General features: G+C 44.1%; 50 non-coding genes across 50 annotated transcripts; all 50 read right to left on the minus strand.

Moving 5' to 3' along the window:
- Positions 1-187: 187 nt before the first annotated feature.
- trnav-cac (transfer RNA valine (anticodon CAC)) lies at positions 188-260 on the minus strand. Its single transcript has one exon. It is a non-coding gene; the product is annotated as a tRNA-Val (tRNA).
- A 126-nt stretch (positions 261-386) lies between these two features.
- Positions 387-459, minus strand: trnav-aac (transfer RNA valine (anticodon AAC)). The gene has a single exon. It is a non-coding gene; the product is annotated as a tRNA-Val (tRNA).
- A 783-nt stretch (positions 460-1,242) lies between these two features.
- Positions 1,243-1,315, minus strand: trnav-cac (transfer RNA valine (anticodon CAC)). The gene has a single exon. It is a non-coding gene; the product is annotated as a tRNA-Val (tRNA).
- Positions 1,316-1,441: 126 nt separating this feature from the next.
- Positions 1,442-1,514, minus strand: trnav-aac (transfer RNA valine (anticodon AAC)). Its single transcript has one exon. It is a non-coding gene; the product is annotated as a tRNA-Val (tRNA).
- A 783-nt stretch (positions 1,515-2,297) lies between these two features.
- Positions 2,298-2,370, minus strand: trnav-cac (transfer RNA valine (anticodon CAC)). Its single transcript has one exon. It is a non-coding gene; the product is annotated as a tRNA-Val (tRNA).
- Positions 2,371-2,496: 126 nt separating this feature from the next.
- trnav-aac (transfer RNA valine (anticodon AAC)) lies at positions 2,497-2,569 on the minus strand. The gene has a single exon. It is a non-coding gene; the product is annotated as a tRNA-Val (tRNA).
- A 783-nt stretch (positions 2,570-3,352) lies between these two features.
- On the minus strand, positions 3,353-3,425 carry trnav-cac (transfer RNA valine (anticodon CAC)). Its single transcript has one exon. It is a non-coding gene; the product is annotated as a tRNA-Val (tRNA).
- A 982-nt stretch (positions 3,426-4,407) lies between these two features.
- trnav-cac (transfer RNA valine (anticodon CAC)) lies at positions 4,408-4,480 on the minus strand. Its single transcript has one exon. It is a non-coding gene; the product is annotated as a tRNA-Val (tRNA).
- Positions 4,481-4,606: 126 nt separating this feature from the next.
- On the minus strand, positions 4,607-4,679 carry trnav-aac (transfer RNA valine (anticodon AAC)). Its single transcript has one exon. It is a non-coding gene; the product is annotated as a tRNA-Val (tRNA).
- Positions 4,680-5,462: 783 nt separating this feature from the next.
- On the minus strand, positions 5,463-5,535 carry trnav-cac (transfer RNA valine (anticodon CAC)). The gene has a single exon. It is a non-coding gene; the product is annotated as a tRNA-Val (tRNA).
- Positions 5,536-5,661: 126 nt separating this feature from the next.
- On the minus strand, positions 5,662-5,734 carry trnav-aac (transfer RNA valine (anticodon AAC)). The gene has a single exon. It is a non-coding gene; the product is annotated as a tRNA-Val (tRNA).
- Positions 5,735-6,517: 783 nt separating this feature from the next.
- trnav-cac (transfer RNA valine (anticodon CAC)) lies at positions 6,518-6,590 on the minus strand. The gene has a single exon. It is a non-coding gene; the product is annotated as a tRNA-Val (tRNA).
- Positions 6,591-6,716: 126 nt separating this feature from the next.
- On the minus strand, positions 6,717-6,789 carry trnav-aac (transfer RNA valine (anticodon AAC)). Its single transcript has one exon. It is a non-coding gene; the product is annotated as a tRNA-Val (tRNA).
- A 783-nt stretch (positions 6,790-7,572) lies between these two features.
- On the minus strand, positions 7,573-7,645 carry trnav-cac (transfer RNA valine (anticodon CAC)). The gene has a single exon. It is a non-coding gene; the product is annotated as a tRNA-Val (tRNA).
- A 126-nt stretch (positions 7,646-7,771) lies between these two features.
- Positions 7,772-7,844, minus strand: trnav-aac (transfer RNA valine (anticodon AAC)). The gene has a single exon. It is a non-coding gene; the product is annotated as a tRNA-Val (tRNA).
- A 783-nt stretch (positions 7,845-8,627) lies between these two features.
- trnav-cac (transfer RNA valine (anticodon CAC)) lies at positions 8,628-8,700 on the minus strand. Its single transcript has one exon. It is a non-coding gene; the product is annotated as a tRNA-Val (tRNA).
- Positions 8,701-8,826: 126 nt separating this feature from the next.
- trnav-aac (transfer RNA valine (anticodon AAC)) lies at positions 8,827-8,899 on the minus strand. Its single transcript has one exon. It is a non-coding gene; the product is annotated as a tRNA-Val (tRNA).
- A 783-nt stretch (positions 8,900-9,682) lies between these two features.
- trnav-cac (transfer RNA valine (anticodon CAC)) lies at positions 9,683-9,755 on the minus strand. Its single transcript has one exon. It is a non-coding gene; the product is annotated as a tRNA-Val (tRNA).
- Positions 9,756-9,881: 126 nt separating this feature from the next.
- trnav-aac (transfer RNA valine (anticodon AAC)) lies at positions 9,882-9,954 on the minus strand. The gene has a single exon. It is a non-coding gene; the product is annotated as a tRNA-Val (tRNA).
- A 783-nt stretch (positions 9,955-10,737) lies between these two features.
- Positions 10,738-10,810, minus strand: trnav-cac (transfer RNA valine (anticodon CAC)). The gene has a single exon. It is a non-coding gene; the product is annotated as a tRNA-Val (tRNA).
- A 126-nt stretch (positions 10,811-10,936) lies between these two features.
- On the minus strand, positions 10,937-11,009 carry trnav-aac (transfer RNA valine (anticodon AAC)). Its single transcript has one exon. It is a non-coding gene; the product is annotated as a tRNA-Val (tRNA).
- A 783-nt stretch (positions 11,010-11,792) lies between these two features.
- Positions 11,793-11,865, minus strand: trnav-cac (transfer RNA valine (anticodon CAC)). Its single transcript has one exon. It is a non-coding gene; the product is annotated as a tRNA-Val (tRNA).
- Positions 11,866-11,991: 126 nt separating this feature from the next.
- Positions 11,992-12,064, minus strand: trnav-aac (transfer RNA valine (anticodon AAC)). The gene has a single exon. It is a non-coding gene; the product is annotated as a tRNA-Val (tRNA).
- Positions 12,065-12,847: 783 nt separating this feature from the next.
- trnav-cac (transfer RNA valine (anticodon CAC)) lies at positions 12,848-12,920 on the minus strand. The gene has a single exon. It is a non-coding gene; the product is annotated as a tRNA-Val (tRNA).
- A 126-nt stretch (positions 12,921-13,046) lies between these two features.
- trnav-aac (transfer RNA valine (anticodon AAC)) lies at positions 13,047-13,119 on the minus strand. The gene has a single exon. It is a non-coding gene; the product is annotated as a tRNA-Val (tRNA).
- Positions 13,120-13,902: 783 nt separating this feature from the next.
- Positions 13,903-13,975, minus strand: trnav-cac (transfer RNA valine (anticodon CAC)). Its single transcript has one exon. It is a non-coding gene; the product is annotated as a tRNA-Val (tRNA).
- A 126-nt stretch (positions 13,976-14,101) lies between these two features.
- On the minus strand, positions 14,102-14,174 carry trnav-aac (transfer RNA valine (anticodon AAC)). The gene has a single exon. It is a non-coding gene; the product is annotated as a tRNA-Val (tRNA).
- Positions 14,175-14,957: 783 nt separating this feature from the next.
- trnav-cac (transfer RNA valine (anticodon CAC)) lies at positions 14,958-15,030 on the minus strand. The gene has a single exon. It is a non-coding gene; the product is annotated as a tRNA-Val (tRNA).
- Positions 15,031-15,156: 126 nt separating this feature from the next.
- On the minus strand, positions 15,157-15,229 carry trnav-aac (transfer RNA valine (anticodon AAC)). The gene has a single exon. It is a non-coding gene; the product is annotated as a tRNA-Val (tRNA).
- A 783-nt stretch (positions 15,230-16,012) lies between these two features.
- Positions 16,013-16,085, minus strand: trnav-cac (transfer RNA valine (anticodon CAC)). Its single transcript has one exon. It is a non-coding gene; the product is annotated as a tRNA-Val (tRNA).
- A 126-nt stretch (positions 16,086-16,211) lies between these two features.
- trnav-aac (transfer RNA valine (anticodon AAC)) lies at positions 16,212-16,284 on the minus strand. Its single transcript has one exon. It is a non-coding gene; the product is annotated as a tRNA-Val (tRNA).
- Positions 16,285-17,067: 783 nt separating this feature from the next.
- Positions 17,068-17,140, minus strand: trnav-cac (transfer RNA valine (anticodon CAC)). The gene has a single exon. It is a non-coding gene; the product is annotated as a tRNA-Val (tRNA).
- A 126-nt stretch (positions 17,141-17,266) lies between these two features.
- On the minus strand, positions 17,267-17,339 carry trnav-aac (transfer RNA valine (anticodon AAC)). Its single transcript has one exon. It is a non-coding gene; the product is annotated as a tRNA-Val (tRNA).
- Positions 17,340-18,122: 783 nt separating this feature from the next.
- On the minus strand, positions 18,123-18,195 carry trnav-cac (transfer RNA valine (anticodon CAC)). Its single transcript has one exon. It is a non-coding gene; the product is annotated as a tRNA-Val (tRNA).
- Positions 18,196-18,321: 126 nt separating this feature from the next.
- trnav-aac (transfer RNA valine (anticodon AAC)) lies at positions 18,322-18,394 on the minus strand. The gene has a single exon. It is a non-coding gene; the product is annotated as a tRNA-Val (tRNA).
- Positions 18,395-19,177: 783 nt separating this feature from the next.
- On the minus strand, positions 19,178-19,250 carry trnav-cac (transfer RNA valine (anticodon CAC)). The gene has a single exon. It is a non-coding gene; the product is annotated as a tRNA-Val (tRNA).
- Positions 19,251-20,230: 980 nt separating this feature from the next.
- On the minus strand, positions 20,231-20,303 carry trnav-cac (transfer RNA valine (anticodon CAC)). Its single transcript has one exon. It is a non-coding gene; the product is annotated as a tRNA-Val (tRNA).
- A 982-nt stretch (positions 20,304-21,285) lies between these two features.
- Positions 21,286-21,358, minus strand: trnav-cac (transfer RNA valine (anticodon CAC)). The gene has a single exon. It is a non-coding gene; the product is annotated as a tRNA-Val (tRNA).
- Positions 21,359-21,484: 126 nt separating this feature from the next.
- Positions 21,485-21,557, minus strand: trnav-aac (transfer RNA valine (anticodon AAC)). Its single transcript has one exon. It is a non-coding gene; the product is annotated as a tRNA-Val (tRNA).
- Positions 21,558-22,340: 783 nt separating this feature from the next.
- On the minus strand, positions 22,341-22,413 carry trnav-cac (transfer RNA valine (anticodon CAC)). Its single transcript has one exon. It is a non-coding gene; the product is annotated as a tRNA-Val (tRNA).
- A 126-nt stretch (positions 22,414-22,539) lies between these two features.
- On the minus strand, positions 22,540-22,612 carry trnav-aac (transfer RNA valine (anticodon AAC)). Its single transcript has one exon. It is a non-coding gene; the product is annotated as a tRNA-Val (tRNA).
- A 783-nt stretch (positions 22,613-23,395) lies between these two features.
- trnav-cac (transfer RNA valine (anticodon CAC)) lies at positions 23,396-23,468 on the minus strand. Its single transcript has one exon. It is a non-coding gene; the product is annotated as a tRNA-Val (tRNA).
- Positions 23,469-23,594: 126 nt separating this feature from the next.
- trnav-aac (transfer RNA valine (anticodon AAC)) lies at positions 23,595-23,667 on the minus strand. Its single transcript has one exon. It is a non-coding gene; the product is annotated as a tRNA-Val (tRNA).
- Positions 23,668-24,450: 783 nt separating this feature from the next.
- trnav-cac (transfer RNA valine (anticodon CAC)) lies at positions 24,451-24,523 on the minus strand. Its single transcript has one exon. It is a non-coding gene; the product is annotated as a tRNA-Val (tRNA).
- Positions 24,524-24,649: 126 nt separating this feature from the next.
- trnav-aac (transfer RNA valine (anticodon AAC)) lies at positions 24,650-24,722 on the minus strand. The gene has a single exon. It is a non-coding gene; the product is annotated as a tRNA-Val (tRNA).
- A 783-nt stretch (positions 24,723-25,505) lies between these two features.
- Positions 25,506-25,578, minus strand: trnav-cac (transfer RNA valine (anticodon CAC)). Its single transcript has one exon. It is a non-coding gene; the product is annotated as a tRNA-Val (tRNA).
- A 126-nt stretch (positions 25,579-25,704) lies between these two features.
- Positions 25,705-25,777, minus strand: trnav-aac (transfer RNA valine (anticodon AAC)). The gene has a single exon. It is a non-coding gene; the product is annotated as a tRNA-Val (tRNA).
- A 783-nt stretch (positions 25,778-26,560) lies between these two features.
- On the minus strand, positions 26,561-26,633 carry trnav-cac (transfer RNA valine (anticodon CAC)). Its single transcript has one exon. It is a non-coding gene; the product is annotated as a tRNA-Val (tRNA).
- A 126-nt stretch (positions 26,634-26,759) lies between these two features.
- On the minus strand, positions 26,760-26,832 carry trnav-aac (transfer RNA valine (anticodon AAC)). The gene has a single exon. It is a non-coding gene; the product is annotated as a tRNA-Val (tRNA).
- A 783-nt stretch (positions 26,833-27,615) lies between these two features.
- trnav-cac (transfer RNA valine (anticodon CAC)) lies at positions 27,616-27,688 on the minus strand. Its single transcript has one exon. It is a non-coding gene; the product is annotated as a tRNA-Val (tRNA).
- Between the last annotated feature and the right edge of the window lie 123 nt (positions 27,689-27,811).

A 27,811-nucleotide genomic window follows, 5' to 3' on the forward strand; every position in this document is an offset into this window, starting at 1 on the left:
CAAAAAGCTGTTTCCGCTCAGTTTGGAACCGAGGACCTTTCGCGTGTAAAGCGAACGTGATGACCACTACAGAAACCTGACGGGGAGCCACTCTTCTTTTAACACTACTTGGCAGAAGAGGCCTTTGTAGTGTTGACTAAGAATGCAGCAGAGCCTGGCTTAAGCAATTTTGGAAAAAGCCAGTACCTGTTTCCACCCAGTTTCGAACTGGGGACCTTTCGCGTGTGAGGCGAACGTGATAACCACTACACTATGGAAACTTGCAAAAAGTACACAGTCAGCAATCTCCTGGTGATCGCTTGCTGTAAAACGAATAAAGGAAAAGATAACTAAATCCCTCCCCTGACTTTGCAAACAGTTCATGTTTACCCACAAAAGAGAAACTCTGTTTCTGCTCGGTTTCGAACCGAGGACCTTTCGCGTGTTAGGCGAACGTGATGACCACTACACTACAGAAACTTGATTAGGATCCACCGTTCTTTTAACTCGGCTTGGCAGAAGGCCTTTGTAGTGTTGACGAATAAAGCAACAGATCCCTACTTAAGCAATTTTGGAAAAAGCCACCAGCTGTTACCACCAAGTTTCGAACTGGGGACCTTTCGCATGAGGCGAACGTGACAACCACTACACTATGGAATCCCGTGCAGAGATGACTGCCAGCAATCTCCTGGTGATCGCTTGTGGAAGAGCGAACTAAGGAAAAGATAATTAAACACCTCACCTGACTTTGCAAACATTTCATGTTTTCCCACAAAAGAGAAACTCTGTTTCTGCTCGGTAAATCCACTTGGCAGAAGGCATTTGTAGTGTTTACGAAGAAAGCAGTAGATCCCTACTTAAACAATTTTGGAAAAAGCCAACAGCTGTTTCAAAACAGTTTCAAACTGGGGACCTTTTGTGTGTGAGGTGAACGTGATAACCATTACACTACAGAAACTTGTGCAGAGAAGACAGCCAGCATTCTCGTGGTGATCGCTTGTTGAAAAACCTATAAAGGAAAAGATTACTAAATCTCTCGTCTGACGATGCAAACAATTAATGTTTTACGTCCAAGGCAAAAAGCTGTTTCCGCTCAGTTTGGAACCGAGGACCTTTCGCGTGTAAAGCAAACGTGATGACCACTACAGAAACCTGACGGGGAGCCTCTCTTCTTTTAACACTACTTGGCAGAAGAGGCCTTTGTAGTGTTGACTAAGAATGCAGCAGAGCCTGGCTTAAGCAATTTTGGAAAAAGCCAGTACCTGTTTCCACCCAGTTTCGAACTGGGGACCTTTCGCGTGTGAGGCAAACGTGATAACCACTACACTATGGAAACTTGCAAAAAGTACACAGTCAGCAATCTCCTGGTGATCGCTTGCTGTAAAACGAATAAAGGAAAAGATAACTAAATCCCTCCCCTGACTTTGCAAACAGTTCATGTTTACCCACGAAAGAGAAACACTGTTTCTGCTCGGTTTCGAACCGAGGACCTTTCGCGTGTTAGGCGAACGTGATGACCACTACACTACAGAAACTTGATTAGGGTCCACCGTTCTTTTAACTCGGCTTGGCAGAAGGCCTTTGTAGTGTTGACGAAGAAAGCAACAGATCCCTACTTAAGCAATTTTGGAAAAAGCCACCAGCTGTTACCACCAAGTTTCGAACTGGGGACCTTTCGCATGCGGCAAACGTGACAACCACTACACTATGGAATCCTTCGCAGAGACGACTGCCAGCAATCTCCTGGTGATCGCTTGTGGAAGAGTGAACTAAGGAAAAGATAATTAAACACCTCACCTGACTTTGCAAACATTTCATGTTTTCCCACAAAAGAGAAATTCTGTTTCTGCTCGGTAAATCCACTTGGCAGAAGGCATTTGTAGTGTTTACGAAGAAAGCAGTAGATCCCTACTTAAACAATTTTGGAAAAAGCCAACAGCTGTTTCAAAACAGTTTCAAACTGGGGACCTTTCGTGTGTGAGGTGAACGTGATAACCATTACACTACAGAAACTTGTGCAGAGAAGACAGCCAGCAATCTCGTGGTGATCGCTTGTTGAAAAACCTATAAAGGAAAAGATTACTAAATCTCTCGTCTGACGATGCAAACAATTAATGTTTTACGTTCAAGGCAAAAAGCTGTTTCCGCTCAGTTTGGAACCGAGGACCTTTCGCGTGTAAAGCGAACGTGATGACCACTACAGAAACCTGACGGGGAGCCACTCTTCTTTTAACACTACTTGGCAGAAGAGGCCTTTGTAGTGTTGACTAAGAATGCAGCAGAGCCTGGTTTAAGTAATTTTGGAGAAAGCCAGTAGCTGTTTCCACCCAGTTTCGAACTGGGGACCTTTCGCGTGTGAGGCGAACGTGATAACCACTACACTATGGAAACTTGCAAAAAATACACAGCCAGCAATCTCCTGGTGATCGCTTGCTGTAAAACGAATAAAGGAAAAGATAACTAAATCCCTCCCCTGACTTTGCAAACAGTTCATGTTTACCCACGAAAGAGAAACACTGTTTCTGCTCGGTTTCGAACCGAGGACCTTTCGCGTGTTAGGCGAACGTGATGACCACTACACTACAGAAACTTGATTAGGGTCCACCGTTCTTTTAACTCGGCTTGGCAGAAGGCCTTTGTAGTGTTGACGAAGAAAGCAACAGATCCCTACTTAAGCAATTTTGGAAAAAGCCACCAGCTGTTACCACCAAGTTTCGAACTGGGGACCTTTCGCATGCGGCAAACGTGACAACCACTACACTATGGAATCCTTCGCAGAGACGACTGCCAGCAATCTCCTGGTGATCGCTTGTGGAAGAGTGAACTAAGGAAAAGATAATTAAACACCTCACCTGACTTTGCAAACATTTCATGTTTTCCCACAAAAGAGAAACTCTGTTTCTGCTCGGTAAATCCACTTGGCAGAAGGCATTTGTAGTGTTTACGAAGAAAGCAGTAGATCCCTACTTAAACAATTTTGGAAAAAGCCAACAGCTGTTTCAAAACAGTTTCAAACTGGGGACCTTTTGTGTGTGAGGTGAACGTGATAACCATTACACTACAGAAACTTGTGCAGAGAAGACAGCCAGCATTCTCGTGGTGATCGCTTGTTGAAAAACCTATAAAGGAAAAGATTACTAAATCTCTCGTCTGACGATGCAAACAATTAATGTTTTACGTCCAAGGCAAAAAGCTGTTTCCGCTCAGTTTGGAACCGAGGACCTTTCGCGTGTAAAGCAAACGTGATGACCACTACAGAAACCTGACGGGGAGCCTCTCTTCTTTTAACACTACTTGGCAGAAGAGGCCTTTGTAGTGTTGACTAAGAATGCAGCAGAGCCTGGCTTAAGCAATTTTGGAAAAAGCCAGTACCTGTTTCCACCCAGTTTCGAACTGGGGACCTTTCGCGTGTGAGGCGAACGTGATAACCACTACACTATGGAAACTTGCAAAAAGTACACAGTCAGCAATCTCCTGGTGATCGCTTGCTGTAAAACGAATAAAGGAAAAGATAACTAAATCCCTCCCCTGACTTTGCAAACAGTTCATGTTTACCCACAAAAGAGAAACTCTGTTTCTGCTCGGTTTCGAACCGAGGACTTTTCGTGTGTTAGGCGAACGTGATGACCACTACACTACAGAAACTTGATTAGAATCCACCGTTCTTTTAACTCGGCTTGGCAGAAGGCCTTTGTAGTGTTGACGAATAAAGCAACAGATCCCTACTTAAGCAATTTTGGAAAAAGCCACCAGCTGTTACCACCAAGTTTCGAACTGGGGACCTTTCGCATGCGGCAAACGTGACAACCACTACACTATGGAATCCTTCGCAGAGACGACTGCCAGCAATCTCCTGGTGATCGCTTGTGGAAGAGCGAACTAAGGAAAAGATAATTAAACACCTCACCTGACTTTGCAAACATTTCATGTTTTCCCACAAAAGAGAAACTCTGTTTCTGCTCGGTAAATCCACTTGGCAGAAGGCATTTGTAGTGTTTACGAAGAAAGCAGTAGATCCCTACTTAAACAATTTTGGAAAAAGCCAACAGCTGTTTCAAAACAGTTACAAACTGGGGACCTTTTGTGTGTGAGGTAAACGTGATAACCATTACACTACAGAAACTTGTGCAGAGAAGACAGCCAGCATTCTCGTGGTGATCGCTTGTTGAAAAACCTATAAAGGAAAAGATTACTAAATCTCTCGTCTGACGATGCAAACAATTAATGTTTTACGTTCAAGGCAAAAAGCTGTTTCCGCTCAGTTTGGAACCGAGGACCTTTCGCGTGTAAAGCGAACGTGATGACCACTACAGAAACCTGACGGGGAGCCACTCTTCTTTTAACACTACTTGGCAGAAGAGGCCTTTGTAGTGTGGACTAAGAATGCAGCAGAGCCTGGCTTAAGCAATTTTGGAAAAAGCCAGTACCTGTTTCCACCCAGTTTCGAACTGGGGACCTTTCGCGTGTGAGGCGAACGTGATAACCACTACACTATGGAAACTTGCAAAAAGTACACAGTCAGCAATCTCCTGGTGATCGCTTGCTGTAAAACGAATAAAGGAAAAGATAACTAAATCCCTCCCCTGACTTTGCAAACAGTTCATGTTTACCCACAAAAGAGAAACTCTGTTTCTGCTCGGTTTCGAACCGAGGACCTTTCGCGTGTTAGGCGAACGTGATGACCACTACACTACAGAAACTTGATTAGGATCCACCGTTCTTTTAACTCGGCTTGGCAGAAGGCCTTTGTAGTGTTGACGAATAAAGCAACAGATCCCTACTTAAGCAATTTTGGAAAAAGCCACCAGCTGTTACCACCAAGTTTCGAACTGGGGACCTTTCGCATGAGCCAAACGTGACAACCACTACACTATGGAATCCTTCGCAGAGACGACTGCCAGCAATCTCCTGGTGATCGCTTGTGGAAGAGCGAACTAAGGAAAAGATAATTAAACACCTCACCTGACTTTGCAAACATTTCATGTTTTCCCACAAAAGAGAAACTCTGTTTCTGCTCGGTAAATCCACTTGGCAGAAGGCATTTGTAGTGTTTACGAAGAAAGCAGTAGATCCCTACTTAAACAATTTTGGAAAAAGCCAACAGCTGTTTCAAAACAGTTTCAAACTGGGGACCTTTTGTGTGTGAGGTGAACGTGATAACCATTACACTACAGAAACTTGTGCAGAGAAGACAGCCAGCATTCTCGTGGTGATCGCTTGTTGAAAAACCTATAAAGGAAAAGATTACTAAATCTCTCGTCTGACGATGCAAACAATTAATGTTTTACGTCCAAGGCAAAAAGCTGTTTCCGCTCAGTTTGGAACCGAGGACCTTTCGCGTGTAAAGCAAACGTGATGACCACTACAGAAACCTGACGGGGAGCCTCTCTTCTTTTAACACTACTTGGCAGAAGAGGCCTTTGTAGTGTTGACTAAGAATGCAGCAGAGCCTGGCTTAAGCAATTTTGGAAAAAGCCAGTACCTGTTTCCACCCAGTTTCGAACTGGGGACCTTTCGCGTGTGAGGCCAACGTGATAACCACTACACTATGGAAACTTGCAAAAAGTACACAGTCAGCAATCTCCTGGTGATCGCTTGCTGTAAAACGAATAAAGGAAAAGATAACTAAATCCCTCCCCTGACTTTGCAAACAGTTCATGTTTACCCACAAAAGAGAAACTCTGTTTCTGCTCGGTTTCGAACCGAGGACCTTTCGCGTGTTAGGCGAACGTGATGACCACTACACTACAGAAACTTGATTAGGATCCACCGTTCTTTTAACTCGGCTTGGCAGAAGGCCTTTGTAGTGTTGACGAATAAAGCAACAGATCCCTACTTAAGCAATTTTGGAAAAAGCCACCAGCTGTTACCACCAAGTTTCGAACTGGGGACCTTTCGCATGAGCCAAACGTGACAACCACTACACTATGGAATCCTTCGCAGAGACGACTGCCAGCAATCTCCTGGTGATCGCTTGTGGAAGAGCGAACTAAGGAAAAGATAATTAAACACCTCACCTGACTTTGCAAACATTTCATGTTTTCCCACAAAAGAGAAACTCTGTTTCTGCTCGGTAAATCCACTTGGCAGAAGGCATTTGTAGTGTTTACGAAGAAAGCAGTAGATCCCTACTTAAACAATTTTGGAAAAAGCCAACAGCTGTTTCAAAACAGTTTCAAACTGGGGACCTTTCGTGTGTGAGGTGAACGTGATAACCATTACACTACAGAAACTTGTGCAGAGAAGACAGCCAGCAATCTCGTGGTGATCGCTTGTTGAAAAACCTATAAAGGAAAAGATTACTAAATCTCTCGTCTGACGATGCAAACAATTAATGTTTTACGTTCAAGGCAAAAAGCTGTTTCCGCTCAGTTTGGAACCGAGGACCTTTCGCGTGTAAAGCGAACGTGATGACCACTACAGAAACCTGACGGGGAGCCACTCTTCTTTTAACACTACTTGGCAGAAGAGGCCTTTGTAGTGTTGACTAAGAATGCAGCAGAGCCTGGTTTAAGTAATTTTGGAGAAAGCCAGTAGCTGTTTCCACCCAGTTTCGAACTGGGGACCTTTCGCGTGTGAGGCGAACGTGATAACCACTACACTATGGAAACTTGCAAAAAATACACAGCCAGCAATCTCCTGGTGATCGCTTGCTGTAAAACGAATAAAGGAAAAGATAACTAAATCCCTCCCCTGACTTTGCAAACAGTTCATGTTTACCCACAAAAGAGAAACACTGTTTCTGCTCGGTTTCGAACCGAGGACCTTTCGCGTGTTAGGCGAATGTGATGACCACTACACTACAGAAACTTGATTAGGGTCCACCGTTCTTTTAACTCGGCTTGGCAGAAGGCCTTTGTAGTGTTGACGAAGAAAGCAACAGATCCCTACTTAAGCAATTTTGGAAAAAGCCACCAGCTGTTACCACCAAGTTTCGAACTGGGGACCTTTCGCATGCGGCAAACGTGACAACCACTACACTATGGAATCCTTCGCAGAGACGACTGCCAGCAATCTCCTGGTGATCGCTTGTGGAAGAGCGAACTAAGGAAAAGATAATTAAACACCTCACCTGACTTTGCAAACATTTCATGTTTTCCCACAAAAGAGAAACTCTGTTTCTGCTCGGTAAATCCACTTGGCAGAAGGCATTTGTAGTGTTTACGAAGAAAGCAGTAGATCCCTACTTAAACAATTTTGGAAAAAGCCAACAGCTGTTTCAAAACAGTTTCAAACTGGGGACCTTTCGTGTGTGAGGTGAACGTGATAACCATTACACTACAGAAACTTGTGCAGAGAAGACAGCCAGCAATCTCGTGGTGATCGCTTGTTGAAAAACCTATAAAGGAAAAGATTACTAAATCTCTCGTCTGACGATGCAAACAATTGATGTTTAACGTTCAAGGCAAAAAGCTGTTTCCGCTCAGTTTGGAACCGAGGACCTTTCGCGTGTAAAGCGAACGTGATGACCACTACAGAAACCTGACGGGGAGCCACTCTTCTTTTAACACTACTTGGCAGAAGAGGCCTTTGTAGTGTTGACTAAGAATGCAGCAGAGCCTGGCTTAAGCAATTTTGGAAAAAGCCAGTACCTGTTTCCACCCAGTTTCGAACTGGGGACCTTTCGCGTGTGAGGCGAACGTGATAACCACTACACTATGGAAACTTGCAAAAAGTACACAGCCAGCAATCTCCTGGTGATCGCTTGCTGTAAAACGAATAAAGGAAAAGATAACTAAATCCCTCCCCTGACTTTGCAAACAGTTCATGTTTACCAACAAAATAGAAACACTGTTTCTGCTCGGTTTCGAACCGAGGACCTTTCGCGTGTTAGGCGAACGTGATGACCACTACACTACAGAAACTTGATTAGGGTCCACCGTTCTTTTAACTCGGCTTGGCAGAAGGCCTTTGTAGTGTTGACGAAGAAAGCAACAGATCCCTACTTAAGCAATTTTGGAAAAAGCCACCAGCTGTTACCACCAAGTTTCGAACTGGGGACCTTTCGCATGCGGCAAACGTGACAACCACTACACTATGGAATCCTTCGCAGAGACGACTGCCAGCAATCTCCTGGTGATCGCTTGTGGAAGAGCGAACTAAGGAAAAGATAATTAAACACCTCACCTGACTTTGCAAACATTTCATGTTTTCCCACAAAAGAGAAACTCTGTTTCTGCTCGGTAAATCCACTTGGCAGAAGGCATTTGTAGTGTTCACGAAGAAAGCAGTAGATCCCTACTTAAACAATTTTGGAAAAAGCCAACAGCTGTTTCAAAACAGTTACAAACTGGGGACCTTTTGTGTGTGAGGTAAACGTGATAACCATTACACTACAGAAACTTGTGCAGAGAAGACAGCCAGCATTCTCGTGGTGATCGCTTGTTGAAAAACCTATAAAGGAAAAGATTACTAAATCTCTCGTCTGACGATGCAAACAATTAATGTTTTACGTTCAAGGCAAAAAGCTGTTTCCGCTCAGTTTGGAACCGAGGACCTTTCGCGTGTAAAGCGAACGTGATGACCACTACAGAAACCTGACGGGGAGCCACTCTTCTTTTAACACTACTTGGCAGAAGAGGCCTTTGTAGTGTTGACTAAGAATGCAGCAGAGCCTGGCTTAAGCAATTTTGGAAAAAGCCAGTACCTGTTTCCACCCAGTTTCGAACTGGGGACCTTTCGCGTGTGAGGCGAACGTGATAACCACTACACTATGGAAACTTGCAAAAAGTACACAGTCAGCAATCTCCTGGTGATCGCTTGCTGTAAAACGAATAAAGGAAAAGATAACTAAATCCCTCCCCTGACTTTGCAAACAGTTCATGTTTACCCACAAAAGAGAAACTCTGTTTCTGCTCGGTTTCGAACCGAGGACCTTTCGCGTGTTAGGCGAACGTGATGACCACTACACTACAGAAACTTGATTAGGATCCACCGTTCTTTTAACTCGGCTTGGCAGAAGGCCTTTGTAGTGTTGACGAATAAAGCAACAGATCCCTACTTAAGCAATTTTGGAAAAAGCCACCAGCTGTTACCACCAAGTTTCGAACTGGGGACCTTTCGCATGAGGCGAACGTGACAACCACTACACTATGGAATCCCGTGCAGAGATGACTGCCAGCAATCTCCTGGTGATCGCTTGTGGAAGAGCGAACTAAGGAAAAGATAATTAAACACCTCACCTGACTTTGCAAACATTTCATGTTTTCCCACAAAAGAGAAACTCTGTTTCTGCTCGGTAAATCCACTTGGCAGAAGGCATTTGTAGTGTTTACGAAGAAAGCAGTAGATCCCTACTTAAACAATTTTGGAAAAAGCCAACAGCTGTTTCAAAACAGTTTCAAACTGGGGACCTTTTGTGTGTGAGGTGAACGTGATAACCATTACACTACAGAAACTTGTGCAGAGAAGACAGCCAGCATTCTCGTGGTGATCGCTTGTTGAAAAACCTATAAAGGAAAAGATTACTAAATCTCTCGTCTGACGATGCAAACAATTAATGTTTTACGTCCAAGGCAAAAAGCTGTTTCCGCTCAGTTTGGAACCGAGGACCTTTCGCGTGTAAAGCAAACGTGATGACCACTACAGAAACCTGACGGGGAGCCTCTCTTCTTTTAACACTACTTGGCAGAAGAGGCCTTTGTAGTGTTGACTAAGAATGCAGCAGAGCCTGGCTTAAGCAATTTTGGAAAAAGCCAGTACCTGTTTCCACCCAGTTTCGAACTGGGGACCTTTCGCGTGTGAGGCAAACGTGATAACCACTACACTATGGAAACTTGCAAAAAGTACACAGTCAGCAATCTCCTGGTGATCGCTTGCTGTAAAACGAATAAAGGAAAAGATAACTAAATCCCTCCCCTGACTTTGCAAACAGTTCATGTTTACCCACGAAAGAGAAACACTGTTTCTGCTCGGTTTCGAACCGAGGACCTTTCGCGTGTTAGGCGAACGTGATGACCACTACACTACAGAAACTTGATTAGGGTCCACCGTTCTTTTAACTCGGCTTGGCAGAAGGCCTTTGTAGTGTTGACGAAGAAAGCAACAGATCCCTACTTAAGCAATTTTGGAAAAAGCCACCAGCTGTTACCACCAAGTTTCGAACTGGGGACCTTTCGCATGCGGCAAACGTGACAACCACTACACTATGGAATCCTTCGCAGAGACGACTGCCAGCAATCTCCTGGTGATCGCTTGTGGAAGAGTGAACTAAGGAAAAGATAATTAAACACCTCACCTGACTTTGCAAACATTTCATGTTTTCCCACAAAAGAGAAATTCTGTTTCTGCTCGGTAAATCCACTTGGCAGAAGGCATTTGTAGTGTTTACGAAGAAAGCAGTAGATCCCTACTTAAACAATTTTGGAAAAAGCCAACAGCTGTTTCAAAACAGTTTCAAACTGGGGACCTTTCGTGTGTGAGGTGAACGTGATAACCATTACACTACAGAAACTTGTGCAGAGAAGACAGCCAGCAATCTCGTGGTGATCGCTTGTTGAAAAACCTATAAAGGAAAAGATTACTAAATCTCTCGTCTGACGATGCAAACAATTAATGTTTTACGTTCAAGGCAAAAAGCTGTTTCCGCTCAGTTTGGAACCGAGGACCTTTCGCGTGTAAAGCGAACGTGATGACCACTACAGAAACCTGACGGGGAGCCACTCTTCTTTTAACACTACTTGGCAGAAGAGGCCTTTGTAGTGTTGACTAAGAATGCAGCAGAGCCTGGTTTAAGTAATTTTGGAGAAAGCCAGTAGCTGTTTCCACCCAGTTTCGAACTGGGGACCTTTCGCGTGTGAGGCGAACGTGATAACCACTACACTATGGAAACTTGCAAAAAATACACAGCCAGCAATCTCCTGGTGATCGCTTGCTGTAAAACGAATAAAGGAAAAGATAACTAAATCCCTCCCCTGACTTTGCAAACAGTTCATGTTTACCCACGAAAGAGAAACACTGTTTCTGCTCGGTTTCGAACCGAGGACCTTTCGCGTGTTAGGCGAACGTGATGACCACTACACTACAGAAACTTGATTAGGGTCCACCGTTCTTTTAACTCGGCTTGGCAGAAGGCCTTTGTAGTGTTGACGAAGAAAGCAACAGATCCCTACTTAAGCAATTTTGGAAAAAGCCACCAGCTGTTACCACCAAGTTTCGAACTGGGGACCTTTCGCATGCGGCAAACGTGACAACCACTACACTATGGAATCCTTCGCAGAGACGACTGCCAGCAATCTCCTGGTGATCGCTTGTGGAAGAGTGAACTAAGGAAAAGATAATTAAACACCTCACCTGACTTTGCAAACATTTCATGTTTTCCCACAAAAGAGAAACTCTGTTTCTGCTCGGTAAATCCACTTGGCAGAAGGCATTTGTAGTGTTTACGAAGAAAGCAGTAGATCCCTACTTAAACAATTTTGGAAAAAGCCAACAGCTGTTTCAAAACAGTTTCAAACTGGGGACCTTTTGTGTGTGAGGTGAACGTGATAACCATTACACTACAGAAACTTGTGCAGAGAAGACAGCCAGCATTCTCGTGGTGATCGCTTGTTGAAAAACCTATAAAGGAAAAGATTACTAAATCTCTCGTCTGACGATGCAAACAATTAATGTTTTACGTCCAAGGCAAAAAGCTGTTTCCGCTCAGTTTGGAACCGAGGACCTTTCGCGTGTAAAGCAAACGTGATGACCACTACAGAAACCTGACGGGGAGCCTCTCTTCTTTTAACACTACTTGGCAGAAGAGGCCTTTGTAGTGTTGACTAAGAATGCAGCAGAGCCTGGCTTAAGCAATTTTGGAAAAAGCCAGTACCTGTTTCCACCCAGTTTCGAACTGGGGACCTTTCGCGTGTGAGGCAAACGTGATAACCACTACACTATGGAAACTTGCAAAAAGTACACAGTCAGCAATCTCCTGGTGATCGCTTGCTGTAAAACGAATAAAGGAAAAGATAACTAAATCCCTCCCCTGACTTTGCAAACAGTTCATGTTTACCCACGAAAGAGAAACACTGTTTCTGCTCGGTTTCGAACCGAGGACCTTTCGCGTGTTAGGCGAACGTGATGACCACTACACTACAGAAACTTGATTAGGGTCCACCGTTCTTTTAACTCGGCTTGGCAGAAGGCCTTTGTAGTGTTGACGAAGAAAGCAACAGATCCCTACTTAAGCAATTTTGGAAAAAGCCACCAGCTGTTACCACCAAGTTTCGAACTGGGGACCTTTCGCATGCGGCAAACGTGACAACCACTACACTATGGAATCCTTCGCAGAGACGACTGCCAGCAATCTCCTGGTGATCGCTTGTGGAAGAGTGAACTAAGGAAAAGATAATTAAACACCTCACCTGACTTTGCAAACATTTCATGTTTTCCCACAAAAGAGAAATTCTGTTTCTGCTCGGTAAATCCACTTGGCAGAAGGCATTTGTAGTGTTTACGAAGAAAGCAGTAGATCCCTACTTAAACAATTTTGGAAAAAGCCAACAGCTGTTTCAAAACAGTTTCAAACTGGGGACCTTTCGTGTGTGAGGTGAACGTGATAACCATTACACTACAGAAACTTGTGCAGAGAAGACAGCCAGCAATCTCGTGGTGATCGCTTGTTGAAAAACCTATAAAGGAAAAGATTACTAAATCTCTCGTCTGACGATGCAAACAATTAATGTTTTACGTTCAAGGCAAAAAGCTGTTTCCGCTCAGTTTGGAACCGAGGACCTTTCGCGTGTAAAGCGAACGTGATGACCACTACAGAAACCTGACGGGGAGCCACTCTTCTTTTAACACTACTTGGCAGAAGAGGCCTTTGTAGTGTTGACTAAGAATGCAGCAGAGCCTGGTTTAAGTAATTTTGGAGAAAGCCAGTAGCTGTTTCCACCCAGTTTCGAACTGGGGACCTTTCGCGTGTGAGGCGAACGTGATAACCACTACACTATGGAAACTTGCAAAAAATACACAGCCAGCAATCTCCTGGTGATCGCTTGCTGTAAAACGAATAAAGGAAAAGATAACTAAATCCCTCCCCTGACTTTGCAAACAGTTCATGTTTACCCACGAAAGAGAAACACTGTTTCTGCTCGGTTTCGAACCGAGGACCTTTCGCGTGTTAGGCGAACGTGATGACCACTACACTACAGAAACTTGATTAGGGTCCACCGTTCTTTTAACTCGGCTTGGCAGAAGGCCTTTGTAGTGTTGACGAAGAAAGCAACAGATCCCTACTTAAGCAATTTTGGAAAAAGCCACCAGCTGTTACCACCAAGTTTCGAACTGGGGACCTTTCGCATGCGGCAAACGTGACAACCACTACACTATGGAATCCTTCGCAGAGACGACTGCCAGCAATCTCCTGGTGATCGCTTGTGGAAGAGTGAACTAAGGAAAAGATAATTAAACACCTCACCTGACTTTGCAAACATTTCATGTTTTCCCACAAAAGAGAAACTCTGTTTCTGCTCGGTAAATCCACTTGGCAGAAGGCATTTGTAGTGTTTACGAAGAAAGCAGTAGATCCCTACTTAAACAATTTTGGAAAAAGCCAACAGCTGTTTCAAAACAGTTTCAAACTGGGGACCTTTTGTGTGTGAGGTGAACGTGATAACCATTACACTACAGAAACTTGTGCAGAGAAGACAGCCAGCATTCTCGTGGTGATCGCTTGTTGAAAAACCTATAAAGGAAAAGATTACTAAATCTCTCGTCTGACGATGCAAACAATTAATGTTTTACGTCCAAGGCAAAAAGCTGTTTCCGCTCAGTTTGGAACCGAGGACCTTTCGCGTGTAAAGCAAACGTGATGACCACTACAGAAACCTGACGGGGAGCCTCTCTTCTTTTAACACTACTTGGCAGAAGAGGCCTTTGTAGTGTTGACTAAGAATGCAGCAGAGCCTGGCTTAAGCAATTTTGGAAAAAGCCAGTACCTGTTTCCACCCAGTTTCGAACTGGGGACCTTTCGCGTGTGAGGCAAACGTGATAACCACTACACTATGGAAACTTGCAAAAAGTACACAGTCAGCAATCTCCTGGTGATCGCTTGCTGTAAAACGAATAAAGGAAAAGATAACTAAATCCCTCCCCTGACTTTGCAAACAGTTCATGTTTACCCACAAAAGAGAAACTCTGTTTCTGCTCGGTTTCGAACCGAGGACCTTTCGCGTGTTAGGCGAACGTGATGACCACTACACTACAGAAACTTGATTAGGATCCACCGTTCTTTTAACTCGGCTTGGCAGAAGGCCTTTGTAGTGTTGACGAATAAAGCAACAGATCCCTACTTAAGCAATTTTGGAAAAAGCCACCAGCTGTTACCACCAAGTTTCGAACTGGGGACCTTTCGCATGAGCCAAACGTGACAACCACTACACTATGGAATCCTTCGCAGAGACGACTGCCAGCAATCTCCTGGTGATCGCTTGTGGAAGAGCGAACTAAGGAAAAGATAATTAAACACCTCACCTGACTTTGCAAACATTTCATGTTTTCCCACAAAAGAGAAACTCTGTTTCTGCTCGGTAAATCCACTTGGCAGAAGGCATTTGTAGTGTTTACGAAGAAAGCAGTAGATCCCTACTTAAACAATTTTGGAAAAAGCCAACAGCTGTTTCAAAACAGTTTCAAACTGGGGACCTTTCGTGTGTGAGGTGAACGTGATAACCATTACACTACAGAAACTTGTGCAGAGAAGACAGCCAGCAATCTCGTGGTGATCGCTTGTTGAAAAACCTATAAAGGAAAAGATTACTAAATCTCTCGTCTGACGATGCAAACAATTAATGTTTTACGTTCAAGGCAAAAAGCTGTTTCCGCTCAGTTTGGAACCGAGGACCTTTCGCGTGTAAAGCGAACGTGATGACCACTACAGAAACCTGACGGGGAGCCACTCTTCTTTTAACACTACTTGGCAGAAGAGGCCTTTGTAGTGTTGACTAAGAATGCAGCAGAGCCTGGTTTAAGTAATTTTGGAGAAAGCCAGTAGCTGTTTCCACCCAGTTTCGAACTGGGGACCTTTCGCGTGTGAGGCGAACGTGATAACCACTACACTATGGAAACTTGCAAAAAATACACAGCCAGCAATCTCCTGGTGATCGCTTGCTGTAAAACGAATAAAGGAAAAGATAACTAAATCCCTCCCCTGACTTTGCAAACAGTTCATGTTTACCCACAAAAGAGAAACACTGTTTCTGCTCGGTTTCGAACCGAGGACCTTTCGCGTGTTAGGCGAATGTGATGACCACTACACTACAGAAACTTGATTAGGGTCCACCGTTCTTTTAACTCGGCTTGGCAGAAGGCCTTTGTAGTGTTGACGAAGAAAGCAACAGATCCCTACTTAAGCAATTTTGGAAAAAGCCACCAGCTGTTACCACCAAGTTTCGAACTGGGGACCTTTCGCATGCGGCAAACGTGACAACCACTACACTATGGAATCCTTCGCAGAGACGACTGCCAGCAATCTCCTGGTGATCGCTTGTGGAAGAGCGAACTAAGGAAAAGATAATTAAACACCTCACCTGACTTTGCAAACATTTCATGTTTTCCCACAAAAGAGAAACTCTGTTTCTGCTCGGTAAATCCACTTGGCAGAAGGCATTTGTAGTGTTTACGAAGAAAGCAGTAGATCCCTACTTAAACAATTTTGGAAAAAGCCAACAGCTGTTTCAAAACAGTTTCAAACTGGGGACCTTTCGTGTGTGAGGTGAACGTGATAACCATTACACTACAGAAACTTGTGCAGAGAAGACAGCCAGCAATCTCGTGGTGATCGCTTGTTGAAAAACCTATAAAGGAAAAGATTACTAAATCTCTCGTCTGACGATGCAAACAATTGATGTTTAACGTTCAAGGCAAAAAGCTGTTTCCGCTCAGTTTGGAACCGAGGACCTTTCGCGTGTAAAGCGAACGTGATGACCACTACAGAAACCTGACGGGGAGCCACTCTTCTTTTAACACTACTTGGCAGAAGAGGCCTTTGTAGTGTTGACTAAGAATGCAGCAGAGCCTGGCTTAAGCAATTTTGGAAAAAGCCAGTACCTGTTTCCACCCAGTTTCGAACTGGGGACCTTTCGCGTGTGAGGCGAACGTGATAACCACTACACTATGGAAACTTGCAAAAAGTACACAGCCAGCAATCTCCTGGTGATCGCTTGCTGTAAAACGAATAAAGGAAAAGATAACTAAATCCCTCCCCTGACTTTGCAAACAGTTCATGTTTACCAACAAAATAGAAACACTGTTTCTGCTCGGTTTCGAACCGAGGACCTTTCGCGTGTTAGGCGAACGTGATGACCACTACACTACAGAAACTTGATTAGGGTCCACCGTTCTTTTAACTCGGCTTGGCAGAAGGCCTTTGTAGTGTTGACGAAGAAAGCAACAGATCCCTACTTAAGCAATTTTGGAAAAAGCCACCAGCTGTTACCACCAAGTTTCGAACTGGGGACCTTTCGCATGCGGCAAACGTGACAACCACTACACTATGGAATCCTTCGCAGAGACGACTGCCAGCAATCTCCTGGTGATCGCTTGTGGAAGAGCGAACTAAGGAAAAGATAATTAAACACCTCACCTGACTTTGCAAACATTTCATGTTTTCCCACAAAAGAGAAACTCTGTTTCTGCTCGGTAAATCCACTTGGCAGAAGGCATTTGTAGTGTTCACGAAGAAAGCAGTAGATCCCTACTTAAACAATTTTGGAAAAAGCCAACAGCTGTTTCAAAACAGTTACAAACTGGGGACCTTTTGTGTGTGAGGTAAACGTGATAACCATTACACTACAGAAACTTGTGCAGAGAAGACAGCCAGCATTCTCGTGGTGATCGCTTGTTGAAAAACCTATAAAGGAAAAGATTACTAAATCTCTCGTCTGACGATGCAAACAATTAATGTTTTACGTTCAAGGCAAAAAGCTGTTTCCGCTCAGTTTGGAACCGAGGACCTTTCGCGTGTAAAGCGAACGTGATGACCACTACAGAAACCTGACGGGGAGCCACTCTTCTTTTAACACTACTTGGCAGAAGAGGCCTTTGTAGTGTTGACTAAGAATGCAGCAGAGCCTGGCTTAAGCAATTTTGGAAAAAGCCAGTACCTGTTTCCACCCAGTTTCGAACTGGGGACCTTTCGCGTGTGAGGCGAACGTGATAACCACTACACTATGGAAACTTGCAAAAAGTACACAGTCAGCAATCTCCTGGTGATCGCTTGCTGTAAAACGAATAAAGGAAAAGATAACTAAATCCCTCCCCTGACTTTGCAAACAGTTCATGTTTACCCACAAAAGAGAAACTCTGTTTCTGCTCGGTTTCGAACCGAGGACCTTTCGCGTGTTAGGCGAACGTGATGACCACTACACTACAGAAACTTGATTAGGATCCACCGTTCTTTTAACTCGGCTTGGCAGAAGGCCTTTGTAGTGTTGACGAATAAAGCAACAGATCCCTACTTAAGCAATTTTGGAAAAAGCCACCAGCTGTTACCACCAAGTTTCGAACTGGGGACCTTTCGCATGAGGCGAACGTGACAACCACTACACTATGGAATCCCGTGCAGAGATGACTGCCAGCAATCTCCTGGTGATCGCTTGTGGAAGAGCGAACTAAGGAAAAGATAATTAAACACCTCACCTGACTTTGCAAACATTTCATGTTTTCCCACAAAAGAGAAACTCTGTTTCTGCTCGGTAAATCCACTTGGCAGAAGGCATTTGTAGTGTTTACGAAGAAAGCAGTAGATCCCTACTTAAACAATTTTGGAAAAAGCCAACAGCTGTTTCAAAACAGTTTCAAACTGGGGACCTTTTGTGTGTGAGGTGAACGTGATAACCATTACACTACAGAAACTTGTGCAGAGAAGACAGCCAGCATTCTCGTGGTGATCGCTTGTTGAAAAACCTATAAAGGAAAAGATTACTAAATCTCTCGTCTGACGATGCAAACAATTAATGTTTTACGTCCAAGGCAAAAAGCTGTTTCCGCTCAGTTTGGAACCGAGGACCTTTCGCGTGTAAAGCAAACGTGATGACCACTACAGAAACCTGACGGGGAGCCTCTCTTCTTTTAACACTACTTGGCAGAAGAGGCCTTTGTAGTGTTGACTAAGAATGCAGCAGAGCCTGGCTTAAGCAATTTTGGAAAAAGCCAGTACCTGTTTCCACCCAGTTTCGAACTGGGGACCTTTCGCGTGTGAGGCAAACGTGATAACCACTACACTATGGAAACTTGCAAAAAGTACACAGTCAGCAATCTCCTGGTGATCGCTTGCTGTAAAACGAATAAAGGAAAAGATAACTAAATCCCTCCCCTGACTTTGCAAACAGTTCATGTTTACCCACGAAAGAGAAACACTGTTTCTGCTCGGTTTCGAACCGAGGACCTTTCGCGTGTTAGGCGAACGTGATGACCACTACACTACAGAAACTTGATTAGGGTCCACCGTTCTTTTAACTCGGCTTGGCAGAAGGCCTTTGTAGTGTTGACGAAGAAAGCAACAGATCCCTACTTAAGCAATTTTGGAAAAAGCCACCAGCTGTTACCACCAAGTTTCGAACTGGGGACCTTTCGCATGCGGCAAACGTGACAACCACTACACTATGGAATCCTTCGCAGAGACGACTGCCAGCAATCTCCTGGTGATCGCTTGTGGAAGAGTGAACTAAGGAAAAGATAATTAAACACCTCACCTGACTTTGCAAACATTTCATGTTTTCCCACAAAAGAGAAATTCTGTTTCTGCTCGGTAAATCCACTTGGCAGAAGGCATTTGTAGTGTTTACGAAGAAAGCAGTAGATCCCTACTTAAACAATTTTGGAAAAAGCCAACAGCTGTTTCAAAACAGTTTCAAACTGGGGACCTTTCGTGTGTGAGGTGAACGTGATAACCATTACACTACAGAAACTTGTGCAGAGAAGACAGCCAGCAATCTCGTGGTGATCGCTTGTTGAAAAACCTATAAAGGAAAAGATTACTAAATCTCTCGTCTGACGATGCAAACAATTAATGTTTTACGTTCAAGGCAAAAAGCTGTTTCCGCTCAGTTTGGAACCGAGGACCTTTCGCGTGTAAAGCGAACGTGATGACCACTACAGAAACCTGACGGGGAGCCACTCTTCTTTTAACACTACTTGGCAGAAGAGGCCTTTGTAGTGTTGACTAAGAATGCAGCAGAGCCTGGTTTAAGTAATTTTGGAGAAAGCCAGTACCTGTTTCCACCCAGTTTCGAACTGGGGACCTTTCGCGTGTGAGGCGAACGTGATAACCACTACACTATGGAAACTTGCAAAAAGTACACAGTCAGCAATCTCCTGGTGATCGCTTGCTGTAAAACGAATAAAGGAAAAGATAACTAAATCCCTCCCCTGACTTTGCAAACAGTTCATGTTTACCCACAAAAGAGAAACTCTGTTTCTGCTCGGTTTCGAACCGAGGACTTTTCGTGTTAGGCGAACGTGATGACCACTACACTACAGAAACTTGATTAGGATCCACCGTTCTTTTAACTCGGCTTGGCAGAAGGCCTTTGTAGTGTTGACGAATAAAGCAACAGATCCCTACTTAAGCAATTTTGGAAAAAGCCACCAGCTGTTACCACCAAGTTTCGAACTGGGGACCTTTCGCATGAGCCAAACGTGACAACCACTACACTATGGAATCCTTCGCAGAGACGACTGCCAGCAATCTCCTGGTGATCGCTTGTGGAAGAGCGAACTAAGGAAAAGATAATTAAACACCTCACCTGACTTTGCAAACATTTCATGTTTTCCCACAAAAGAGAAACTCTGTTTCTGCTCGGTAAATCCACTTGGCAGAAGGCATTTGTAGTGTTTACGAAGAAAGCAGTAGATCCCTACTTAAACAATTTTGGAAAAAGCCAACAGCTGTTTCAAAACAGTTTCAAACTGGGGACCTTTCGTGTGTGAGGTGAACGTGATAACCATTACACTACAGAAACTTGTGCAGAGAAGACAGCCAGCAATCTCGTGGTGATCGCTTGTTGAAAAACCTATAAAGGAAAAGATTACTAAATCTCTCGTCTGACGATGCAAACAATTAATGTTTTACGTTCAAGGCAAAAAGCTGTTTCCGCTCAGTTTGGAACCGAGGACCTTTCGCGTGTAAAGCGAACGTGATGACCACTACAGAAACCTGACGGGGAGCCACTCTTCTTTTAACACTACTTGGCAGAAGAGGCCTTTGTAGTGTTGACTAAGAATGCAGCAGAGCCTGGTTTAAGTAATTTTGGAGAAAGCCAGTAGCTGTTTCCACCCAGTTTCGAACTGGGGACCTTTCGCGTGTGAGGCGAACGTGATAACCACTACACTATGGAAACTTGCAAAAAATACACAGCCAGCAATCTCCTGGTGATCGCTTGCTGTAAAACGAATAAAGGAAAAGATAACTAAATCCCTCCCCTGACTTTGCAAACAGTTCATGTTTACCCACAAAAGAGAAACTCTGTTTCTGCTCGGTTTCGAACCGAGGACCTTTCGTGTGTTAGGCGAACGTGATGACCACTACACTACAGAAACTTGATTAGAATCCACCGTTCTTTTAACTCGGCTTGGCAGAAGGCCTTTGTAGTGTTGACGAATAAAGCAACAGATCCCTACTTAAGCAATTTTGGAAAAAGCCACCAGCTGTTACCACCAAGTTTCGAACTGGGGACCTTTCGCATGAGCCAAACGTGACAACCACTACACTATGGAATCCTTCGCAGAGACGACTGCCAGCAATCTCCTGGTGATCGCTTGTGGAAGAGCGAACTAAGGAAAAGATAATTAAACACCTCACCTGACTTTGCAAACATTTCATGTTTTCCCACAAAAGAGAAACTCTGTTTCTGCTCGGTAAATCCACTTGGCAGAAGGCATTTGTAGTGTTTACGAAGAAAGCAGTAGATCCCTACTTAAACAATTTTGGAAAAAGCCAACAGCTGTTTCAAAACAGTTTCAAACTGGGGACCTTTCGTGTGTGAGGTGAACGTGATAACCATTACACTACAGAAACTTGTGCAGAGAAGACAGCCAGCAATCTCGTGGTGATCGCTTGTTGAAAAACCTATAAAGGAAAAGATTACTAAATCTCTCGTCTGACGATGCAAACAATTGATGTTTAACGTTCAAGGCAAAAAGCTGTTTCCGCTCAGTTTGGAACCGAGGACCTTTCGCGTGTAAAGCGAACGTGATGACCACTACAGAAACCTGACGGGGAGCCACTCTTCTTTTAACACTACTTGGCAGAAGAGGCCTTTGTAGTGTTGACTAAGAATGCAGCAGAGCCTGGCTTAAGCAATTTTGGAAAAAGCCAGTACCTGTTTCCACCCAGTTTCGAACTGGGGACCTTTCGCGTGTGAGGCGAACGTGATAACCACTACACTATGGAAACTTGCAAAAAGTACACAGCCAGCAATCTCCTGGTGATCGCTTGCTGTAAAACGAATAAAGGAAAAGATAACTAAATCCCTCCCCTGACTTTGCAAACAGTTCATGTTTACCAACAAAATAGAAACACTGTTTCTGCTCGGTTTCGAACCGAGGACCTTTCGCGTGTTAGGCGAACGTGATGACCACTACACTACAGAAACTTGATTAGGGTCCACCGTTCTTTTAACTCGGCTTGGCAGAAGGCCTTTGTAGTGTTGACGAAGAAAGCAACAGATCCCTACTTAAGCAATTTTGGAAAAAGCCACCAGCTGTTACCACCAAGTTTCGAACTGGGGACCTTTCGCATGCGGCAAACGTGACAACCACTACACTATGGAATCCTTCGCAGAGACGACTGCCAGCAATCTCCTGGTGATCGCTTGTGGAAGAGCGAACTAAGGAAAAGATAATTAAACACCTCACCTGACTTTGCAAACATTTCATGTTTTCCCACAAAAGAGAAACTCTGTTTCTGCTCGGTAAATCCACTTGGCAGAAGGCATTTGTAGTGTTTACGAAGAAAGCAGTAGATCCCTACTTAAACAATTTTGGAAAAAGCCAACAGCTGTTTCAAAACAGTTTCAAACTGGGGACCTTTCGTGTGTGAGGTAAACGTGATAACCATTACACTACAGAAACTTGTGCAGAGAAGACAGCCAGCATTCTCGTGGTGATCGCTTGTTGAAAAACCTATAAAGGAAAAGATTACTAAATCTCTCGTCTGACGATGCAAACAATTAATGTTTTACGTTCAAGGCAAAAAGCTGTTTCCGCTCAGTTTGGAACCGAGGACCTTTCGCGTGTAAAGCGAACGTGATGACCACTACAGAAACCTGACGGGGAGCCACTCTTCTTTTAACACTACTTGGCAGAAGAGGCCTTTGTAGTGTTGACTAAGAATGCAGCAGAGCCTGGCTTAAGCAATTTTGGAAAAAGCCAGTACCTGTTTCCACCCAGTTTCGAACTGGGGACCTTTCGCGTGTGAGGCGAACGTGATAACCACTACACTATGGAAACTTGCAAAAAGTACACAGTCAGCAATCTCCTGGTGATCGCTTGCTGTAAAACGAATAAAGGAAAAGATAACTAAATCCCTCCCCTGACTTTGCAAACAGTTCATGTTTACCCACAAAAGAGAAACTCTGTTTCTGCTCGGTTTCGAACCGAGGACCTTTCGCGTGTTAGGCGAACGTGATGACCACTACACTACAGAAACTTGATTAGGATCCACCGTTCTTTTAACTCGGCTTGGCAGAAGGCCTTTGTAGTGTTGACGAATAAAGCAACAGATCCCTACTTAAGCAATTTTGGAAAAAGCCACCAGCTGTTACCACCAAGTTTCGAACTGGGGACCTTTCGCATGAGGCGAACGTGACAACCACTACACTATGGAATCCCGTGCAGAGATGACTGCCAGCAATCTCCTGGTGATCGCTTGTGGAAGAGCGAACTAAGGAAAAGATAATTAAACACCTCACCTGACTTTGCAAACATTTCATGTTTTCCCACAAAAGAGAAACTCTGTTTCTGCTCGGTAAATCCACTTGGCAGAAGGCATTTGTAGTGTTTACGAAGAAAGCAGTAGATCCCTACTTAAACAATTTTGGAAAAAGCCAACAGCTGTTTCAAAACAGTTTCAAACTGGGGACCTTTCGTGTGTGAGGTGAACGTGATAACCATTACACTACAGAAACTTGTGCAGAGAAGACAGCCAGCAATCTCGTGGTGATCGCTTGTTGAAAAACCTATAAAGGAAAAGATTACTAAATCTCTCGTCTGACGATGCAAACAATTGATGTTTAACGTTCAAGGCAAAAAGCTGTTTCCGCTCAGTTTGGAACCGAGGACCTTTCGCGTGTAAAGCGAACGTGATGACCACTACAGAAACCTGACGGGGAGCCACTCTTCTTTTAACACTACTTGGCAGAAGAGGCCTTTGTAGTGTTGACTAAGAATGCAGCAGAGCCTGGCTTAAGCAATTTTGGAAAAAGCCAGTACCTGTTTCCACCCAGTTTCGAACTGGGGACCTTTCGCGTGTGAGGCGAACGTGATAACCACTACACTATGGAAACTTGCAAAAAGTACACAGCCAGCAATCTCCTGGTGATCGCTTGCTGTAAAACGAATAAAGGAAAAGATAACTAAATCCCTCCCCTGACTTTGCAAACAGTTCATGTTTACCAACAAAATAGAAACACTGTTTCTGCTCGGTTTCGAACCGAGGACCTTTCGCGTGTTAGGCGAACGTGATGACCACTACACTACAGAAACTTGATTAGGGTCCACCGTTCTTTTAACTCGGCTTGGCAGAAGGCCTTTGTAGTGTTGACGAAGAAAGCAACAGATCCCTACTTAAGCAATTTTGGAAAAAGCCACCAGCTGTTACCACCAAGTTTCGAACTGGGGACCTTTCGCATGCGGCAAACGTGACAACCACTACACTATGGAATCCTTCGCAGAGACGACTGCCAGCAATCTCCTGGTGATCGCTTGTGGAAGAGCGAACTAAGGAAAAGATAATTAAACACCTCACCTGACTTTGCAAACATTTCATGTTTTCCCACAAAAGAGAAACTCTGTTTCTGCTCGGTAAATCCACTTGGCAGAAGGCATTTGTAGTGTTCACGAAGAAAGCAGTAGATCCCTACTTAAACAATTTTGGAAAAAGCCAACAGCTGTTTCAAAACAGTTACAAACTGGGGACCTTTTGTGTGTGAGGTAAACGTGATAACCATTACACTACAGAAACTTGTGCAGAGAAGACAGCCAGCATTCTCGTGGTGATCGCTTGTTGAAAAACCTATAAAGGAAAAGATTACTAAATCTCTCGTCTGACGATGCAAACAATTAATGTTTTACGTTCAAGGCAAAAAGCTGTTTCCGCTCAGTTTGGAACCGAGGACCTTTCGCGTGTAAAGCGAACGTGATGACCACTACAGAAACCTGACGGGGAGCCACTCTTCTTTTAACACTACTTGGCAGAAGAGGCCTTTGTAGTGTTGACTAAGAATGCAGCAGAGCCTGGCTTAAGCAATTTTGGAAAAAGCCAGTACCTGTTTCCACCCAGTTTCGAACTGGGGACCTTTCGCGTGTGAGGCGAACGTGATAACCACTACACTATGGAAACTTGCAAAAAATACACAGTCAGCAATCTCCTGGTGATCGCTTGCTGTAAAACGAATAAAGGAAAAGATAACTAAATCCCTCCCCTGACTTTGCAAACAGTTCATGTTTACCCACAAAAGAGAAACTCTGTTTCTGCTCGGTTTCGAACCGAGGACCTTTCGCGTGTTAGGCGAACGTGATGACCACTACACTACAGAAACTTGATTAGGATCCACCGTTCTTTTAACTCGGCTTGGCAGAAGGCCTTTGTAGTGTTGACGAATAAAGCAACAGATCCCTACTTAAGCAATTTTGGAAAAAGCCACCAGCTGTTACCACCAAGTTTCGAACTGGGGACCTTTCGCATGAGGCGAACGTGACAACCACTACACTATGGAATCCCGTGCAGAGATGACTGCCAGCAATCTCCTGGTGATCGCTTGTGGAAGAGCGAACTAAGGAAAAGATAATTAAACACCTCACCTGACTTTGCAAACATTTCATGTTTTCCCACAAAAGAGAAACTCTGTTTCTGCTCGGTAAATCCACTTGGCAGAAGGCATTTGTAGTGTTTACGAAGAAAGCAGTAGATCCCTACTTAAACAATTTTGGAAAAAGCCAACAGCTGTTTCAAAACAGTTTCAAACTGGGGACCTTTTGTGTGTGAGGTGAACGTGATAACCATTACACTACAGAAACTTGTGCAGAGAAGACAGCCAGCATTCTCGTGGTGATCGCTTGTTGAAAAACCTATAAAGGAAAAGATTACTAAATCTCTCGTCTGACGATGCAAACAATTAATGTTTTACGTCCAAGGCAAAAAGCTGTTTCCGCTCAGTTTGGAACCGAGGACCTTTCGCGTGTAAAGCAAACGTGATGACCACTACAGAAACCTGACGGGGAGCCTCTCTTCTTTTAACACTACTTGGCAGAAGAGGCCTTTGTAGTGTTGACTAAGAATGCAGCAGAGCCTGGCTTAAGCAATTTTGGAAAAAGCCAGTACCTGTTTCCACCCAGTTTCGAACTGGGGACCTTTCGCGTGTGAGGCAAACGTGATAACCACTACACTATGGAAACTTGCAAAAAGTACACAGTCAGCAATCTCCTGGTGATCGCTTGCTGTAAAACGAATAAAGGAAAAGATAACTAAATCCCTCCCCTGACTTTGCAAACAGTTCATGTTTACCCACAAAAGAGAAACTCTGTTTCTGCTCGGTTTCGAACCGAGGACCTTTCGCGTGTTAGGCGAACGTGATGACCACTACACTACAGAAACTTGATTAGGATCCACCGTTCTTTTAACTCGGCTTGGCAGAAGGCCTTTGTAGTGTTGACGAATAAAGCAACAGATCCCTACTTAAGCAATTTTGGAAAAAGCCACCAGCTGTTACCACCAAGTTTCGAACTGGGGACCTTTCGCATGAGCCAAACGTGACAACCACTACACTATGGAATCCTTCGCAGAGACGACTGCCAGCAATCTCCTGGTGATCGCTTGTGGAATAGCGAACTAAGGAAAAGATAATTAAACACCTCACCTGACTTTGCAAACATTTCATGTTTTCCCACAAAAGAGAAACTCTGTTTCTGCTCGGTAAATCCACTTGGCAGAAGGCATTTGTAGTGTTTACGAAGAAAGCAGTAGATCCCTACTTAAACAATTTTGGAAAAAGCCAACAGCTGTTTCAAAACAGTTTCAAACTGGGGACCTTTCGTGTGTGAGGTGAACGTGATAACCATTACACTACAGAAACTTGTGCAGAGAAGACAGCCAGCAATCTCGTGGTGATCGCTTGTTGAAAAACCTATAAAGGAAAAGATTACTAAATCTCTCGTCTGACGATGCAAACAATTAATGTTTTACGTTCAAGGCAAAAAGCTGTTTCCGCTCAGTTTGGAACCGAGGACCTTTCGCGTGTAAAGCGAACGTGATGACCACTACAGAAACCTGACGGGGAGCCACTCTTCTTTTAACACTACTTGGCAGAAGAGGCCTTTGTAGTGTTGACTAAGAATGCAGCAGAGCCTGGTTTAAGTAATTTTGGAGAAAGCCAGTAGCTGTTTCCACCCAGTTTCGAACTGGGGACCTTTCGCGTGTGAGGCGAACGTGATAACCACTACACTATGGAAACTTGCAAAAAATACACAGCCAGCAATCTCCTGGTGATCGCTTGCTGTAAAACGAATAAAGGAAAAGATAACTAAATCCCTCCCCTGACTTTGCAAACAGTTCATGTTTACCCACGAAAGAGAAACACTGTTTCTGCTCGGTTTCGAACCGAGGACCTTTCGCGTGTTAGGCGAACGTGATGACCACTACACTACAGAAACTTGATTAGGGTCCACCGTTCTTTTAACTCGGCTTGGCAGAAGGCCTTTGTAGTGTTGACGAAGAAAGCAACAGATCCCTACTTAAGCAATTTTGGAAAAAGCCACCAGCTGTTACCACCAAGTTTCGAACTGGGGACCTTTCGCATGCGGCAAACGTGACAACCACTACACTATGGAATCCTTCGCAGAGACGACTGCCAGCAATCTCCTGGTGATCGCTTGTGGAAGAGTGAACTAAGGAAAAGATAATTAAACACCTCACCTGACTTTGCAAACATTTCATGTTTTCCCACAAAAGAGAAATTCTGTTTCTGCTCGGTAAATCCACTTGGCAGAAGGCATTTGTAGTGTTTACGAAGAAAGCAGTAGATCCCTACTTAAACAATTTTGGAAAAAGCCAACAGCTGTTTCAAAACAGTTTCAAACTGGGGACCTTTCGTGTGTGAGGTGAACGTGATAACCATTACACTACAGAAACTTGTGCAGAGAAGACAGCCAGCAATCTCGTGGTGATCGCTTGTTGAAAAACCTATAAAGGAAAAGATTACTAAATCTCTCGTCTGACGATGCAAACAATTAATGTTTTACGTCCAAGGCAAAAAGCTGTTTCCGCTCAGTTTGGAACCGAGGACCTTTCGCGTGTAAAGCAAACGTGATGACCACTACAGAAACCTGACGGGGAGCCTCTCTTCTTTTAACACTACTTGGCAGAAGAGGCCTTTGTAGTGTTGACTAAGAATGCAGCAGAGCCTGGCTTAAGCAATTTTGGAAAAAGCCAGTACCTGTTTCCACCCAGTCTCGAACTGGGGACCTTTCGCGTGTGAGGCGAACGTGATAACCACTACACTATGGAAACTTGCAAAAAGTACACAGTCAGCAATCTCCTGGTGATCGCTTGCTGTAAAACGAATAAAGGAAAAGATAACTAAATCCCTCCCCTGACTTTGCAAACAGTTCATGTTTACCCACAAAAGAGAAA

This window comes from Garra rufa, chromosome 1 (assembly GCF_049309525.1).
Source record: "Garra rufa chromosome 1, GarRuf1.0, whole genome shotgun sequence".
In the NCBI taxonomy this organism is placed as follows: Eukaryota; Metazoa; Chordata; class Actinopteri; order Cypriniformes; family Cyprinidae; genus Garra; species Garra rufa.